Genomic DNA, 18,367 nt, shown 5'->3' with positions numbered 1-18,367 from the left:
ATATTTTTTAACTTCATTAAAATAATATAACGTTGTTATTATAATAAAATCAGCATTATATTTGATTTGAGTTGTTATTTTTGACCTTTAATAAGCTGAGAGGGCTCTATATGTTTACATTATTAAGTAAGATAGGCCCTTTTTTTCTTGAGAAAAATTAACATTTATCTACTGTACCAAATATTTATCCAAAGGAGTCAATACTGAATCAAGATCGGAATCAAATCACAAGATTAGAATTAAATGAAATAGTGAAATTTGTGTCAAGCAATAATAAAAACAGTAGCCTACATGTCATTGTAGCCTATCAACATTGTAATGCTTCAGGACGCAGAAGAAGATGCAGATCCAGGAGATACGAATAACAAGTTGATTTATTCAGGAACAGGGAAAACAGCCAAGTACACAAAACAGTGTGCACAATACATAAACAATAACCGACACCAAACACAGAACTGAGAGGAACTTAAATACACACCCTAATAAACACAGATTAACAGAGCCCAGATGATAATGGGTTGCAGGTGCCGGTAATGGGGAAGAGGGTGCAGGTGAGGACCGAGGAGGATGTTGGGAGTTGTAGTGCAGACAGAGATAAACGCTAGACAGTGATGATGACAGTGATAATGACAAAGACGAAGACAACTGTATGTGACAAACATGTTGTCCCGAAACTTAAAAAAAATCTGTTTAGTTACCAAATGTTTTGACAATCACAGTTTTTGTGAAGCAAATTTTTTTTTTACATCCCCCCAATCTAACCCCCCCCCCCTTTTTTTTTAAATAATTCTCACTCCAAGCTAAACTGAAAAGTTGGCAGCCCTGCTTTCATGTCTTATTGCGCTTAAATTGTCAAATACAGACCAGGTTATGTCAAAAACACACAAAATTGACATAAACACAGTCAGTTATTGTTTTAAACGTAAACAGTAAAGAAAGCACATGTGTAGATCTGTGTATTAAAGTGAAAGCAGCAGCATAATACACAGTACCTACTGCTATATATGCTGTTAATATGAATCAATCAACAAAACAAATATATAACAGGAATAACTGGAAACAGGATTTAATGAACAAAAACTCGCTATACATAATGAGAACGGACAAGGAATGAAGGAGAACACAGGGTTTAAATACACAGAGAACAGATTAGGGAAACAAGGCAGAGCTGGTGCAAATAAACTCAACACAGGTGAATGAACTGAACACTAACGAAGAGCGGGTAAAACTGAGACACATGACTGAACCAAAAACACTAAGCAGGGGGAACACAGGACATGTAAAAGAAGCCCTCCCTCCAGCAAGGCGCGTCCTCGCGCCGTATAACATCAATAGGAGTGTGGGGGGGCGCCCTGGAGGCTGACAAGGACTATCTTGAGTAGTAAGCCTCCAGGGCGGAGCAGGCTGTGCAGGCGGCCAGGGCGAAGCAGGCTGTGCAGGCAGCCAGGGTGGAGCAGGCTGTGCAGGTGGCCAGGCTGTGCAGGCGGCCAGGGCGGAGCAGCCTGCCAGGGTGGAGCAGGCTGTGCAGGTGACCAGGGCGGACTTAGCAGGACTGTGCCCAACGGCCGGGGACCCACAGCAAAAAAAAGTTCTTGGGAGGAGTGACAGACTCAGGGATAGCCTTTGGGATAGGATCTGGGGCAGACTCTGGGGCCAGGACAGGCTCTGGGACAGACTCTGGGACAGGCTCTGGGACAGGCTCTGGGACAGGGACAGGCTTGGGAAGCATGAGGTTAATAGTCTCTGCCTCAGTGGGCATGACATGAACAGTCACTGGATCAGCAGGCTTACGTGAACAGTCTCTGGCTCGGCAGGACTGACGTGAACAGTCTCTGGCTCGGCGGGCATGACGTGAACAGTCTCTGGCTCGGCGGGCATGACTTGAACAATCTCTGGCTCGGCGGGACTGACATGAAGCGCAGGCTCGGCCGGAGTGACATGAAGTCCAGGCTCAGCCGGACTGACGTGAAGCGCAGGCTTGGCTGGACTGACATGAAGTGCAGGCTTGGCTGGACCGACGTGAAGCAGCTCAGGCTCGGCTGGACTGACATGAAGTGCAGGCTTGGCTGGACCAACGTGAAGCAGCTCAGGCTCAGCAGGACCGACGTGAAGAAACTCAGGCTCAGCAGGATCGACGAGAAGAAACTCAGTTTGGCAGGGCTGTTGTGGAGCGCAGGCTCGGCAGGGCTGACGGGGCCATAGGCTCGGCAGGAAGAGACTTCGGCAGGGCGGTCTCGGCGGGATGAGACTCAGGCAGGGCGGTCTCGGCGGGATGAGACTCAGGCAGGGCGGTCTCAGTGGGACGAGACTCTGGAGGAACGGTGATCTTTGCAGATCGTGCGGACTTTAGCGGGAGATCTGTCAAGCTGGACATCAGCCCTGGACCCCCATAGATCGATCCGTTGGCAGGCCTGATGGCTGGCGTGATGTGAAGATTCTCAGGCTTGGTAGAGAAGACGTGAAGGAACTCGGTCTCGGCGGAACGAGACTCTGGTCGGCGGGCCTGGTTGGACGAACCTCTGGACAGGCTGGACCTCTGGACAGGCCCAACCTTTATTAAACACACCTGAACCAGCTAATAATTGTTACAATAATGAACTGGATTTCCCAATAATAGACATGAGAGAGAACAATAGAAGACGCAATGGTCTTATTTATTGTGATGTATATCCGAGTGAAATGGCTTCTCAAACAAGAAAAAATGTGACTTGGATTTGTCCATCAGCAATTGATTGGATCGCAGTGTAAGACTGGAAAAACTGCAAGGACTTTAAGAGAGGGCCACTCTCTGAGAAAACAAAGGAAATTAACATTGGAGCTCCCCCTCATGCACTATTGAGACGAAGGTCTCACCTCCCTCATCCTAATCTACATTTCTCTCCCCCATTCTTCATCCTGGCAGAGATCATCCAAACTCACACAAGAATCGAAATGATTTAATATGAATGAATATCATCGAGTTTGATACATGTTTGGTATTATTTGAAATGTCTCAGTGCGACTGGTACAAATGTCTCATTCCCAAAGAAGTAAACCAAAAGGTAATAAAGTTCTTAAGAAGTTTAGAAATATCTTCCACACTGGAGGGTGGGTCTATGAGTTAACACCTTCTGACCATTTGACTGAATGCAAATTTTCCACTGCTAGCAAATGGTGACTTACAGGTAAATTTCCACTGTGGGCAATGTTTAGATTTGAAATGAGGTCTGGGTATATAATAAAACGCAATGAGAGCTCAGGGCCTTTCTGTATCTCAGATCAGCCCGTGAATGTTGAGGGTCACCGAGACTCTCAGCATTCATGTATTTCATAATGTCGGGTAAAAGATTTTCCTCTTTGTTCAAGAACATTTTATGGTTTGCATTGATTATCTTTGAATTGATTTTCATTAGTTAAAAGGAATAGTCAAACATTCACGTATATCTAATGATATACAGATATCATTAAAACCCTTTTCATTTATGGAGTCAGATGAAATAACGAGTTAATACATATGATAAATGTATTGCATTTAACCAAAAATCCCTTTGCTATGAGAAAAGACGGAACACGCGTGAGACCTTCACCGCTAATTCGAATACCGCCACTGGATCGAGTTAGTCGGCCTTACAGCAGTCATTTGCTATTGCTGATGTCATGTGAGTGACAGGTTGTCCCGCCCTCATGCCAGGAAACACGTCATTAGAGAAGTGAAGAGATTTCGTTAAAAGATAGGAAGATACTTTGATTAAAGATTACAAGGGGATACATTATTTAGAATAAACACTGCAATGTACCATAAAAAAAAGAATAGTCAAATTTTGAATTGTGTTTGCTAATGAAAAAAACGTAAAAACAGCTAAACTGCTGTCATGCTACTGAAAATGGTGTTAAATTAGAAGTCACTCTTTGTAGTTCCCTATCAGTCGGTCACTCTCGACGTTGTGACCGATGAATAGGAATCTCGCTAGAGAGGCCAATCTACTTTAAGTGAAACTAAACGAGCCATTGCACATCGGCGTGCAATCATTTGCATCAGCTGTTCAGCCAAGCAGGGCGGGTATATAATGAGCAGAAGGCGGGATTGCACTTCAGCTTTTTGCATCAGAGCCGAGCACTTCGATGCTGTGTACTCTACAGAAAGAAGAGTGTTACGAGAACGAGCGAGCTCAACGGGACCTCTCCAGTCTGGTGCGAGTGATACAGCGCAGCAGCGTGGTCAATCTCTCTCTTTCTCTCTCTCTATCTTTTTTGTTTTGACATTGAGCAAAGCAAAAGCTGTTTTTACAGCTGGTAAGGTGCGCCGCCAGCGAGAGAGACAGCGCACGACAGGTGCACATTCCTGTCCGTGTTCACTGCGACCGTTCCCCTGCAGGCTTCAGCACAAGTCCCTAAAAGAGCTTACACGGGTAGAACGCGTCTTTTTGAAGATGTCACTCTACCTGTGTGTTTTTGGATGTGGTCGTTACCTGGGATCACAGGATGGTCACAAGCAACGTATCGCTTGTTTGGGCATTGAACACGCTGAGGCAGCGTTCGTGGAAGAGTCATGCACCCATTGTGGCAAGATGACCATCTCAGAGCTACTGCAAAGGGGCGGAATCCCTGCACCTCTGCCACAATCTAACTGATCTTACTTCAGTCAGTAGTGCAGGTGACCTGAGGATCACGGTGAGCGCGCTTCCTTCGGGGAACCAACCCCTAGGAACCCTCATCCCTCCCACGCTCCGCAGCCAGCAGAGCTGCCGATGGAATGTGCTGGACCATCCACAAGGTATGTACCAGTCGTTTCCTTCGGCGCTCCCCACGATGATTGATGATGTGAATCGCTGAATCAGAGTGTGGGTCAGACTTCTCTGCGGATGACGATTCGGCGCCGCTGCCCCCTTTGGACCCAGAGGGGTCCCTGGGCCGCCATATACCCTGGGCCGCCAACAGGATCGGGCTCATATGGAACCCTCCACCGTGTCCCAAGCCCTCGTGGCTGGATGATTGATATCTTGGGGTGGCGCGCGCTGGTTCTCAGCAACCCATCGCGGTGCCTTTCTTCCCCGGAGGTGCATGAGGAGCTCACTGGGACGTGGACGGCACCTTTCATGGTCAGAAACCATTCCGGTGACTCCTCCTCCCTCATCACCCTTGATGGCAGGGCGGCTAAGGGGTACACGCGCATCCCTCCAGTGGAGCGGGCCGTTGCAATGCAGCTGTGCCCTAACTCCACTTGGCGCGGAGAGCCGTGTCTCCCTTCCCGGGCCTGTAAGTACTCGTCTGAGTTAACCGGCAAGGCTTACAAGGCCTGTGGGGAAGCCGCTTCTGCCCTACACGCTATGGCGTTGTTGCAGGTTCATCAGGCCAAGGCACTGAAGGACCTGCACGAGGGTGGTCATGATCCCCAAGTTCTTCAGGAACTTCATACCGCGAACGACCTCGCGCTTCATGCGACGAAGGTGACCGCGCGGTTGGCCAGTCGTGCAATGTGCACTATGGTAGTCCATGAACGCCATTTCTGGCTGTGCCAGGGGTAAGCGGCCCTAGGACGGGTGACCCGGAGATAGATAGATTTTTATTTGTGTTCCGCCACTGGCCTTAAAACCAGCAGTACCCAAATTTTTAATAAAAGGGCAGTTTCTTTCATCTCTGGGTCCGAAGAGGGCCCGGAGAGCAGTGGGAGAAGAGAATCCTCACCACTCTCACCCGCCTCTTGTATCGCCAGGGGGCAGCAGGGTGCAGTTTGACAATGCATCCAAGCCACATCCTGCCCCGTGGAACCAAGTAAGTGTTGCACAGCACACTCAGACATCGCTACGGATCCCTGCGTTCCACCTCACTGCCCCACTGCGGGTACGTCTCTTGAACCTGCGAGTTTTGAATCGTAATCTCCACAAGCTACCGTTCAAAAAGCTCACGCAGAGACGCATTTTCGAATGCATCCTTCCCAGAGATTGGTTTGCAGCGATCGACCTGAAGGACGCTTACTTTCACAATGCTTACTTGTGCTTTGTGTTCGAGGGGGAAGGGCATATCAGTACAAGGTCCTGCCCTTCGGGCTGTCCCTGTCTCCCTGTGTCTTCACAAAAGTCATGGAGGGGGCCCTTGATCCCATGAGAGAACAGGGCGTTCGCATCCTAAACTACCTCGACGATTGGCTCATACTGGCACACTCTCGAGATCAGTTATGCGAACACAGGGACCTCGTGCTCAGGCACCTCACCCAGTTGGGTCTTCAGGTCAACTGGGTAAGAGCAAACTCTCCCCCGTGCAGAGGATCTCTTTTCTCGGTATGGAGTTAAATTCAGTCGCACAGACAGCCCGCCCCACAGAGGAACGCGCTCAGTCAGTGCTGAACTGCTTGAACATGCTCAACGGCAGGACGGCAGTCCCACTGAAATATTTTCAGAGGCTCCTGCGGCAAATGGCAGCAGCAGCAGTGGTAACTCCTCTCGGGCTGCTCCATATGAGACCACTTCAGCACTGGCTTTACAGCCGAGTCACGAGATGGGTGTGGCATCACGGCACTCACCGGGTGACAATCACACTGGCGTGCCGCCAGACTTTCAGCCCGTGGTCAGAGCCCTCATTCCTGCGTGGAGGAGTGCCCTTGGAACAGGTGTCCAGGCATGCTTTGGTGTTCACAGATGCCTCTGCCACTGGCTGGGGTGCCACGTACAACGGGCATGCAGTGTCAGGGGTGTGGACGGGCCCCCAACTGCATTGGCACATCAACTGCCTCGAGTTGCTAGCAGTATGTCTCGCTCTGAGCCACTTAAAAAGGCCATTACAGGGCAGGGACGTGCTGGTCCGTACGGACAACACTGCGACCATTGCGTAGATCAACTGACAAGGTGGTCTACCCACCCGTCACATGTCGCAACTCGCTAGCCATCTCCTCCTCTGGAGTCAGAAGCATCTGAGGTCGCTTTGCGCCATGTATGTCCCCGGTGTGCTCAACCGTGTGGCCGACGAGCTGTGCTCCCGGGAGAATGACGACTCCATCCCCAGGCAGTTCAGCTGATCTGGAGAGAGTTCGGGGAGGCTCAGGTAGACCTGTTTGCCTCCTCAGAGACCTCCCATGGCCCCGGGGCCTCTGCAAATATGCATTTCCCCCAGTGAGCCTTCTTGCACAGACCCTGTGCAAAGTCAGGGAGGACGAAGAGCAGGTCCTTCTGGTGGCTCCCTGTTGGCCCACCCGGACCTGATTCCCAGAACTCATGCTCCTTTTGACAGTCCCTTCCTGGCCCATTCCTCTGAGGTAGGACGTCCTGACTCCTGACGAGACACACTATGGCACCTGCGTCCGGACCTCTGGAAACTCCATGTGTGGTCCCTGGACAGGACACGGAGGTTCTGGGTGACTTACCCCCAGAGGTACTTAACACCATCACGTCTACAAGACGTGCAAATGATTGCACGCCAGTGTGCATTGGCTCGTTTAGTTTCACTCGAATTAGATTGGCCTGTCTAGGGAGATTCCTATTCATCGGTCATGACGTAATTACCCGTTCCCTCCTTCAGGGAATGAGGTGTAGCGTCTGGACCAATCACACACACAAATTATTCATTTTATCTAATGAATAGTCCACTGGCAGAACTCGGGGTCCTGTTACATAGATAAGGATTTTTACGACCTTAAAAAGGAAATTCCTGACAGATGTGAAACTCACTTAATTCTCCTGAGAAGGAGAAATAAACCCTGTTAATCCTATATATTCTATATATATAAACACTTGAGAATGGTGATGTTGTTTTGGCCTATGTTTTCTTGTAAACTCTAATGGGTTAATGTTTCAGACTTTACATACAAATATGTGTGGCATATTTGGTCTCTATAAACTCCAATTGTTAATTTACATTACACTTTGCGACGCATGGGTATTATAAGAATCGTGAAGATTCTTTTCTTAAACATCCAATGAAATTACAGATTCAAATGTGCTGCCTGAACACAAAGAGTCGTAAAATCTCCCTCCAAAGGAACAATTTCTTATTGGCTCACAAACCCCCAGAGGGTGTGACATCTCCACACTTTTAAAAATCACTGATCAAGATCAGCTCCCTCTCTCTCTTATCCCTCTGGACTCTCTCTTATCCCTCTGGACTCTCTCGTCTCTCTGGACGCTCTTGGCTTTTGACTCCCTTGAGTCTCTTAGCTCTATATTTCTCTTAGTCCTGAAATCCTGATGTGAAGATGATGCTAAACTAGAAGTTTTCTAAGGACCACCAAGCTTGTGCCAGGCTGCTGCCTTGTCTTTCCATTCACCAAAGATCCTCTGACTTCAACTGGTTCTCTCTCTCTCATCAAAACAACATCAGCACAGATCAACTGGAGCTCAACAAATTGCATCAGGAGAGTTTAATCAAAATGGGCGAGACATGCAAGTATCGAACTTAGTCTCATTACTTGATACATTAAGTATCCTTACACCTTTTAAAGGACGTGTTAGAACTAAACTGATGGTTTGAACAAAACTCAAGGCTATTTATCTGCTGAATTTCAAACAATGCTATAACTTCTTGCTTTCTTGTATTCTTCTTCAGCTCTCTTTCCCTTGGTAAACTGTATGCATGGATGTATGCGTCACAGGTCGGGTCGAGCGCCAGCGGGCCGCCCACCCCGAGGAGCAGACCGTGGAACACATGAGGCAGACAAGAGGTTAAAATAAATAAAAATATCTCTTTATTGGATTATAAAAAGTCGGCTGCGTGGTTCTTCTTTCCTGGCGACAGAGACTGAACAGAGGATCAGCAACAGCTCTTAGCTTCTCAGCAACAGCTCTTAGCTTCTCATTCGCTCACCGGCTCAATGGTCCCTCCAGCTCTGAACATCAGAGGGGCAGTAACAGCTCATAGCTTCTCATTCGCTCACCGGCTCAATGGTTCCTCCAGCTCTGAACATCAGAGGGTCAGTAACAGCTCATAGCTTCTCATTCGCTCACCGGCTCAGCGATTCTTCATTCCTGGCAACAGAGACTGAACAACAGAGGGTCAGCAACAGCTCGTAGCTTCTCATTCGCTCACCGGCTCAATGGTTCCTCTAGCTCTGTACATCAGAGGGTCAGAAACAGCTCATAGCTTCTCATTCGCTCACCGGCTCAGTGGTTCCTCCAGCTCTGAACATCAGAGGGTCAGTAACAGCTCATAGCTCCTCATTCGCTCACCGGCTCAGTGATTCTTCATTCCTGGTGAAAGAGACTGAACAGAGGATCAGCAACAGCTCTTAGCTTCTCATTCGCTCATCGGCTCAGTGGTTCCTCCAGCTCTGAACATCAGAAAATCAGTAACAGCTCATAGCTTTTCATTCGCTCACCAGCTCAGTGATTCTTCATTCCTGGTGACAGAGACTGAACAGAGGATCAGCAACAGCTCTTAGCTTCTCATTCGCTCACCGGCTCAGTGGTTCCTCGAGCTCTGAACATCAGAGGGTCAGTAACAGCTCATAGCTTCTCATTCGCTCACCGGCTCAGTGATTCTTCATTCCTGGTGACAGAGACTGAACAACAGAGGATCAGCAACAGCTCTTAGCTTCTCATTCGTTCACCGGCTCAGTGGTTCCTCCAGCTCTGAACATCAGAGGGTCAGTAACAGCTCATAGCTTCTCATTCGCTCACCGGCTCGGTGATACTTCATTCCTGGCGACAGAGACTGAACAGCAGAGGATCAGTAACAGCTGAGACTACGAGTGGAAGTAGAATTTAGAATTTCTCGCACTCGTGCAATCAGTAAAGTACTCAAGACTTCAAACGTGCTTGTTTCCACATTAGACACTGCAATCCACAATACCTCCCAGTGAATTAAGCCTCCACTCATATCTCCGCCGGGATCCTTCATGCCGCTGGCTTGGGGTTCTCCAGACTTTGTGAGGAATAAACATACCACAAGTTCTTTTCTTTCGCGGCTTCCCTCCGCTGCCTTTGTGCCTCTCTCCCTGTGTCTTCACTCTTTCCTCAACGTGTCTCTCTTCAAAATAGCCCTTTTTTTACACTCCACTTTGGGAGCATGTGCCCCAATCACCACTCTCTCCACACCTGCCGCTCATTTACTCAATCACCCGGTGACATCTGTGTATGTTAGAGTACTTTAAATGTTTAGTCTAGTGAATAAAGTCTTGTTCATATCACACGTAAAGTTGTCCATGCCTCAAGCTCATATTAAGAGTCACTAATCATCGAAGATCTTGACTATTTGCTCTTAGTAGTACTTAGTAAGAAGAACATTTCCCATGCCCCGGAAATGTACATTTCTATTAATTAATTAATAACCAATATTGAGGGTTCACAGAATGAACTGAGTAATTGGTAGTAATGTTAATGTAGCTACATCAAGTTAATCCGATTAACTGACTCAAATATTCATAATCAATTATAACAAGTTATGATTGGTTATTAATATTTCATAGAGCTAATTCGTTACAGAGGGTTACCATACGTAACAGAGACGTTACTCTCCAACACTAATGATAAGCAGGTTAATGTATTTAAATACAACAGATGCGTGCTCTGATCATCATTGTGTCCAGGGTTTATTGCATGCAATGACCTAAAAATAACAGCTTATGGTAGAGTTATTTTTATACAGGAGCATCTTGTAAAATTATAGAGCAGTTTTATTTAGCTTGCTTCTCCATTTGCACTCTTCTCTGTTCTTCTTTCAAAAACATGTTTAATGTTCATATGGCCTTGTTTGCCTGAATAAGTGTATCTACAGGTGTCGAATTAATACCAGAGTAAAATTTATTCTGGTGTGTAACCTCAAGCATTGGTCTTCAGCCAGGAGCACTGCGCTCATTCGCATGTCAACATGACTACAAATTCTGAAGCTGAGAGTTTTTCCCCTGCTACCATAGTAAATACATCATCATGTTTGTTTGCAGGTCTTGCGCATCAACAAAAATCCCTCAGGATCCATCTACACATTTCCTAACCATCTTCTGTCCCTACTTTTGTGTGATGATGAAGAGATGCAGTGGTGAGTTCCTCTGTGATGGGTGACGTAGTTTATTGTACAATAAACAAAATATGAGTGTCCGCACAGATGAGTGCGGTATGAGGGAGAAAGCGCCAGTTTGTGCAGGTGTACGGCTGCCACAGTAGTGTTTATCCTGGCTCGGTATTATGTCTGGAAACAGGGGCTCTGACAGAGGTTAAACGTCCCCTGCGGCCTCAAAAACACTCTAGAACATCAGGCAAAGGAGGAGTCCAAGAACAGAGAAGCTTAGCTGGTCCTTTTGTAGAGTGTTTCCTGAGAATATGTGCCGGTATTTTTTTAAGGAACTCTTGTTTTAAAAATGTTTATATCAGGTAAATGACATATGCGTGTCTTTTTGAGATGAGATTGTTCTCCTACGATCAAGGTGAAGTGTTATTTAGTCTTGAAAACAAAGTTCTTTATTAACCTTTCCATTGCACAAAAAGTACTTTATACTTTTCACTGAAAGGTTCTTTTTTATAGAACCCAGGATGGTTCTTCTATGGCATCGCTGCTAAACCACCTTTTGGAACCTTTATTTTTAAGAGTAAAATTTGGCGAGTTATAGGCCCAGATCCAGGCTACATCTGGTATATGTAGATTCAACGCGTACCAGATGTGGGCCGGATCTGGGCCGACACTATGTTGCTGTCTGGGTCAGAACTTATGAACAATGTTATGAACAAACGTTCTTCCAGTAATGTTAACAGAATGTTTTCAAAGTTGTCTGGTCTTTAAAAACGTTCTCAAGACATTAGCACAAAAACATTACTTGTTCATGGAACGAACAAGTTTTTCTTATTTTTTTCAAATCATGCATTCCCTGGGAATCAAACCCATTTGATTGGCGTTGTTAGCACCATTTCTTTTGTTTGAGCAACAGGATTGCTCATGGTGCATTTTTCTGGATCATTTTAATTAGGATGTTTCGTCAAACTTTGTGTTATTGTTACTACTTACTAGATTCAGATGTTTCGGAGAACAAATGGAACATTCCATTAATGTTCACAAAAAAAAAGAAAAATTAAACACGGTTTGAACGTTCAGAGAACATTCAGAAACAACGTATTCATAACTTGACGGGAATGTTAGTAAAACGTTCTTTGAAAATATTTTTGTTAGCTGGGATCCAATTTATTTTTAATGGAAATTATTGGAATCTTTTACAAATTTACAGTAGTTGTTCTTGCACAAAATTATGAAAAGGGGCTAAAACACCCTACCTAAAACAAGAAACCCCCTGGTGTAAACTTAGACCAACTGTCATCTGAATATTACAGAATATCTAAATTACATCTGAAATGTATTTATTTATTTATTTATTCAAAGAAAGGTGTCATTAATGTAAAATGCTAAATGGAATTCTGTGTAAATATATGTTGACAAATAATACATTTGAATAATTAGCTTAAATGATCACAGTTCAATAAAATAACAGAATCCCACTCAAAGAGATAAATGTTTAAAAGTGTAATTCTATGAATTATGCACAGTCCTGCACTTTTAACTGAAGTGATATAATAAATAAGAGCTCAATGAATTATAATACTTATTAATAAGATAAATCATATAACAAGCTTAACTACAGGCCTTCTGTCCGAATACTGAGGGAGGAAAGTCTAAGCATAATTTTTCACTTTTCACTGAATGAATGAATGAATGAATGAATGAATGAATGAATGACTGAATGAATGAATAGTTATTCGGTAATCTATATGAAGTACTGTGTCCCCCATAATTTTAACCCAAAAAAAAGTAATTTCTTTCAAATTATTTCCATGGCTTGATATTTTCCTATTTAATACAGTGACATTCATCCATTTTTAAGTGTGGCTTGGGAGTTCAAATAATTTTGGAGCCTCTAATTTTTGTCTGAATTGCATTGCTGTTAAGTCTGAGTTAGTGGGAAATTCATTCTGCACAGAAGTATGCTATTTATGCACGTCTGCTGCATTTCTCTACAATATAAGGAAGAGGAAGACTGCCACCTACTGTTCAAATGACAATAACTGAGCATTATCCTGTACAACAAAAAACTTTTTTATGAGTCTGCAGCCATCCAGCCTGACATTAAAGACATGAATGATCAGTTATGCCTCATAACACGAAGGTCTTTCTTACTCCTACCGTCTGTCACTGATGACTGTTGGGAACGCAGTAGGACAGTGACTCTTTCATCCCTCCTGAGGGCTGGTGGAGGATGCGATTAGCACCGATTATGTACAGATTTGTCATCGTCATAAATCCACAGCTGTCGGAGGCTTCACATTTTTACATGTCACTTCAAACGCATTACTGTCTGTCTCAGCCTACTTTACAGCTTCTTTCCAACTCTACTGACGGCAACCGAAGAGGGTCACTCTTCTCCAGCACTTCTCCACCGAGATGTCACGTTTCACGTCATGCTGCCTGAATGCTCGTTAGGAGCAAATTGGAAGCCCAGTAGTCATCCGTAGCCTACAAGATGTTGTCTGACTCTGAACCCTGGATACTTTTTCATCCTAACATTCCTCAGAGCTTCTGCAGGTTTCGCAGTCAAATGTAAGACTTTTTAAGACCTTTTTAAGACCATTATAAATTAAATTTAAGACCTATATCACGACATTAAAAAAAACGTACAAAGGAAATAACGCAGTCTCAAAATGACTTGCAAAGTAAATTAATTTATTCAACGAACGGTAGGCCTATCGTGATTTTGTAAATTAGTTATCTTTTGTTAAAATCCGCTAGTAAGCATGTAGGCCATTTTATCTGTCCCGCACCTTAAGGATTTAGCGATGTCAGAGTCCGGAAACATTGTCTGAAACAATTCTCAGATTTCCTCATTCGCACTGTAGGACTCACAGATGGTAGGACTGGTGTCACCCGTGTGGAGAACCCAGAGCACCTCCGCTCTTAGTGTTGGCTCTGATCCAAAAGCGACACGGAGGTCGATTACGGGAGTTGCGGAGCTACTCCTCGCCTAAGCAGTGTAGAGGTAGTGCTGGAGCCGCCATACTTGGCAGAACTGGCTGATGGCTCTCGTCCGCAGGAGATCCTTCACAGCAATTAGGTGTTTATCACTTTTTTGCATGAGACTACAGCGCCCATAGCTACACCCAACGCTCCAAATTTAATTACTTTCTTGCATAAGAAGCAGTAGGCTTCAAATATGTTGTTCGCAACTGGCTTTAACCAAATTCAGATTTTCGCCAAGTATCGCTAAACTTGCACCCATAGCCGAAGAATAAAATCCGTACGGTCTGTCTGTGGTACTATCTGATAGAATCGTGCCAATAACACAAAAGATCAAAGCTGATTGGCTGCACATGTTGGTCTAATGTAGGCTAATACAGCGAATTATGACTAGCGAAATAATATAGCACACGTACGTCTGCAAGATGCCTGTTAAAGATCACTTCATCTGGAAAGCATCTGCTGTTTACTAACAACTGATAGACATCTTTAAGATGTCAGTTTAACATACATTCTAAATCATTACATCTTTCATCTTAAAGACATTTTATAAACGTCTATCTGACAGGAAACGTTCTATAGACATATTGCAGATGAGCAAACAATCTAAAAAATACGTCTTCCAGATGTAAACACGCACATCAAATAGAAAACATTCTAAAGCGCTGCGGGAGCATTTCAATAAGATTTACATGGACATAGGAAGATTAAAACCCTTTTTTAAATGATTTAAGAGAACAATACTTCAGCAAATGTAAGACTTTTTAAGGCCTAAAATTGTGATTTTGAAATTTTAGACTTTTTAAGTGTGTGTACCTACTTAATTATATTTTGGGGACCAACCCACCCATGAAAAAAATTTCATATAGGGCCGTCCTCATTTGTAAACTGTTATAAAAAATACAGTAATTACAGAAAGTAATGCAGAAAATTTTGTGCGATAGGTAGGTTTAGGGGTAGGGTAAGGAGATAGAATATACAGTTTGCACAGTATAAAAACCATTACGTCTATGGAATGCCCCCATTTAGATAGCAAAACCTGGGTGTGTGCGTGCGTGTGTGTGTTGCCAGCTGTTTGCTATTCTTCATGCTGACTGCCTGGAAGTCTCCCTTGACCCAGTGTCCCCATCCTTTCACAGATCTGCCTTGAGCTGCTCTGAGACAATATTAATTGGTTCACAATTGATCCATTAACTGCAGGTGTTTTTATTGTGCAATGCATATATTGATTGTAATTTTACCTTTAAAATACTAAAAAATGCTTCAGTAAAAATCTTTTAATTGGTTAAGCTCCGTTAGCCTGAAGTAAAATATTGTTTAATACCATTTTTGGAAGTAAAAAAACAAACAAATCTACAGTGAAAAAATGTAAACGGATATTCCCAGAATTTCCTGTGTGACTTTTCACATTTGACGGTTTTTTTGTTATCGGGTACATTAGGGTTTTATGGTACAACCTGTTGTTAAATTAATGTTTATTGCGTTATTTTGTCATATGTGTTATATTTTGTATGTGTGAGTTACAGGTTGTTCTGTAAATATGTTTACATTTGTTGTCACTGTATTTTTACAGTATTATTTTGCCAACCACAGCTGCCAGTTTTTTTCTGTAAAAACAACTGGATTATTTTTTTCCCCGCACACCTATTCATTATTTATTACTATTTTCCATTTAAAGTGATAGTAAAGTTCTAAAATAAAAATAAAAAACACTTATAAACTATAAACTACTTAAAACTAATGTACGTGTTATAATTACAAATGCATGGGAATTATGTTGCCCAAAAACTTTTTGAGCTTCTTCACCCTTTGACTATTGTCACAGCCATATAAAAGGACATGATGCAAAATACCTGCCTGTTGTACGTAGTCTAAGTGAGACCCTTTTGTTTTAGACAGAGAAAGACGTGATGATGTTCACTTTATGTTCTTTTGTTCTGTTCTTTTGTTGTGAAGCACTTTGGTCAGTCTGCAACTGTTTTAAATGTGCTATATAAATAAAGTAAACTTGAAACTTGATGATGATCACATATGTTCATTGCCACAATGAACCATAAACCTCACGGGAAGTGTAAAGTTCAAAGGTCAGCAGGTCTCAGACAGGACTGGAATGCAGTGGCAGGGCAGGGGCCGAGTGGGCTTGACCTGCCCTGTGCCCTCCCTTGGCTGACCGTCTACTAATTCAATTTGTGGGAACATTCAGCCACGGTGAAGGAAAATTCCTACTTGTGTTAGTGGGGTTTCATGGGGTTTATGGAGCCCAATCCTTTGGGATTATCCTATGACTGGGTTTGCCCCAAAAGCTATGACACTATTATCTGTAAAACTGAACATCACCCCATCTGACAAAATATATAGCCTACTCACCAGCGGACCGGACCCCCTTTTGCCTTAATTCTTTGTGCTGCAAACATTCCTCAGATAAATAAGCATTTTATGTATAATAAGCATTTCAATGGAATAATCTGTCATATATACACACATTACATTATTACATGATGTATTACACCTTATATTTACACTACAAATACACTTTAGATTTTCATTTAATATAAATATGTATCTAATGTAATATAGAAAGGCATTCAAATAAGCATTATTATGCATACTAAGTATTTCTATGGAATATATATTCTATTATATGTCAATATAATTATAATTGGGTTTAAAGAAAGAAAAATTTATTATCATTTTAATTTTCATTAATTACCAACCAAATCACAAAGTTGCCAATACTGTTTCAAACAACAGAGGGCAGTATTACACAATCAAAGAAGAGAAAAACAACAGAGAGGCACTCAAATAAAGGAAGTGTTTCAAACAGACCCAGTAATTAAATTGTAAAAAAATATGAAATAATCATAATCACAAAATCCCACCAGGGTGAATGAATGAGGTATTTATATAGCGCTTTCATATGTAGGCTACTACTGTACACCCAAAGCAGTTTACAATCATGTTGGGGTCAATTTACAATCACTTGACTGATGCTACAGCAGCCACAGTACAACAGCGCCAGTGCACTCACCACACACCAGCTATTTAGGTGGAGAGGAGATAGAGTGATAGAGCCAATTAGAGTCAATGGATGGGGATTATTAGGAGGCCATGATTGGCAAGGGCCATTGGAGGGAATGTGGCCAGGGCACTGGGGTTACACCCCTACTCTTTACAAGAAGTGCCAAGGGATTTTTAATGACCAAAGAGAGTCAGGACCTCGGTTTGACGTCTCATCCGAAGGACGGTGCTCTTTGACAGTATAGTGTCCCCGTCACTATACTGGGGCGTTAGGTCCCACACAGAACAGGGTGAGCGCCCCCTGCTGGCCTCACTAACGCCTCTTCCAGCAGCAACCTGGTTTTCTTAAGTCTCCCATCCAGGTACTAACCAGGCTCAACCCTGCTTAGCTTCAGTGGGCAACCAGTCTTGGGCTACAGGGTGATATGGCTGCTGGCAAGCACACAGAAGACCAACAGCATTTTAGGCTCAACGGTGTAGATGCAAGTTGAACTAACTTAAAGGAGTGCAGGACTCAACAACTTCAGGAAAAACAGGTCAACAGGTTTCTAACTTAACATCACAGGAATGTTACATTTTAAAGTAAATTGAAAAAGCAAACAGTTATTTTAAATTGTAATGATATTTTACAATACTACTGTTTTTATTGTATTTTTTATCAAATAAATGCAGCCTTGGTGAGCAGAAGAGACTTTCAATTAAAGAAATCCATCTCAACCCATTTTTTTCTGAAGCATTAAGTAACTGGTTTGGTCATCTGTCATGTTATCTTGCTTGCTTGTTTAACAAAAATGCTTTATTGATACAACATTCCTGCAGAAAAATAAACATGGCTTGATTTACAGTTTGGTCAATGTCTGTCTCCTGTGAAGTTAAGGAGCTGAATTAATCTATTCATAAGTGCTACACATGTCTGATTATCTTTAACAGCTTTCCCCAAAGAATAAATAATTTAAAAAAAAAGATAAACTACAATTCAAATCGTAGTCCAGATAGACCAATGAAGGTACCCTGATTACCCATAAATACTCCGGAACATTACAAAACACTTAAAATCTTTCTCAAATTTTTTTTAAATAGGGAAATGTCTTCCATTTTATAATGAATTTAATTATTCAAAAAAGAAAAATACCAACAAAAATGTTGAAAAATTCTCAGCTTAATTGAAAATATTCCTGACAGGAATTCAATGTAGAGTAAATCACCCAAATAAATCCTATACTGTAGGCTACAATATTTGTCTTTGACTTTAATCTAAAGAGAAAACAAGTAGCGAGCATGTAAAGAACTGCAAATTAGATAGATATGTTGTAAGATCTACTTTATAAATGTTATTACATATTTGGAAAAACAAGGCTTATTTGGCATCTGGAGTTAGTCCACACTGTATGTATATATATATATATATATATATATATATATATATATATATATATATATATATATTGCTTTA

Source organism: Siphateles boraxobius, unplaced genomic scaffold (assembly GCF_051911475.1).
Source record: "Siphateles boraxobius isolate OS27281-9 unplaced genomic scaffold, OSU_SipBor_1 12, whole genome shotgun sequence".
In the NCBI taxonomy this organism is placed as follows: domain Eukaryota; kingdom Metazoa; phylum Chordata; class Actinopteri; order Cypriniformes; family Leuciscidae; genus Siphateles; species Siphateles boraxobius.
The sequence above is the reverse complement of the archived record's forward strand: the minus strand, read 5'-3'. Positions refer to the sequence as shown.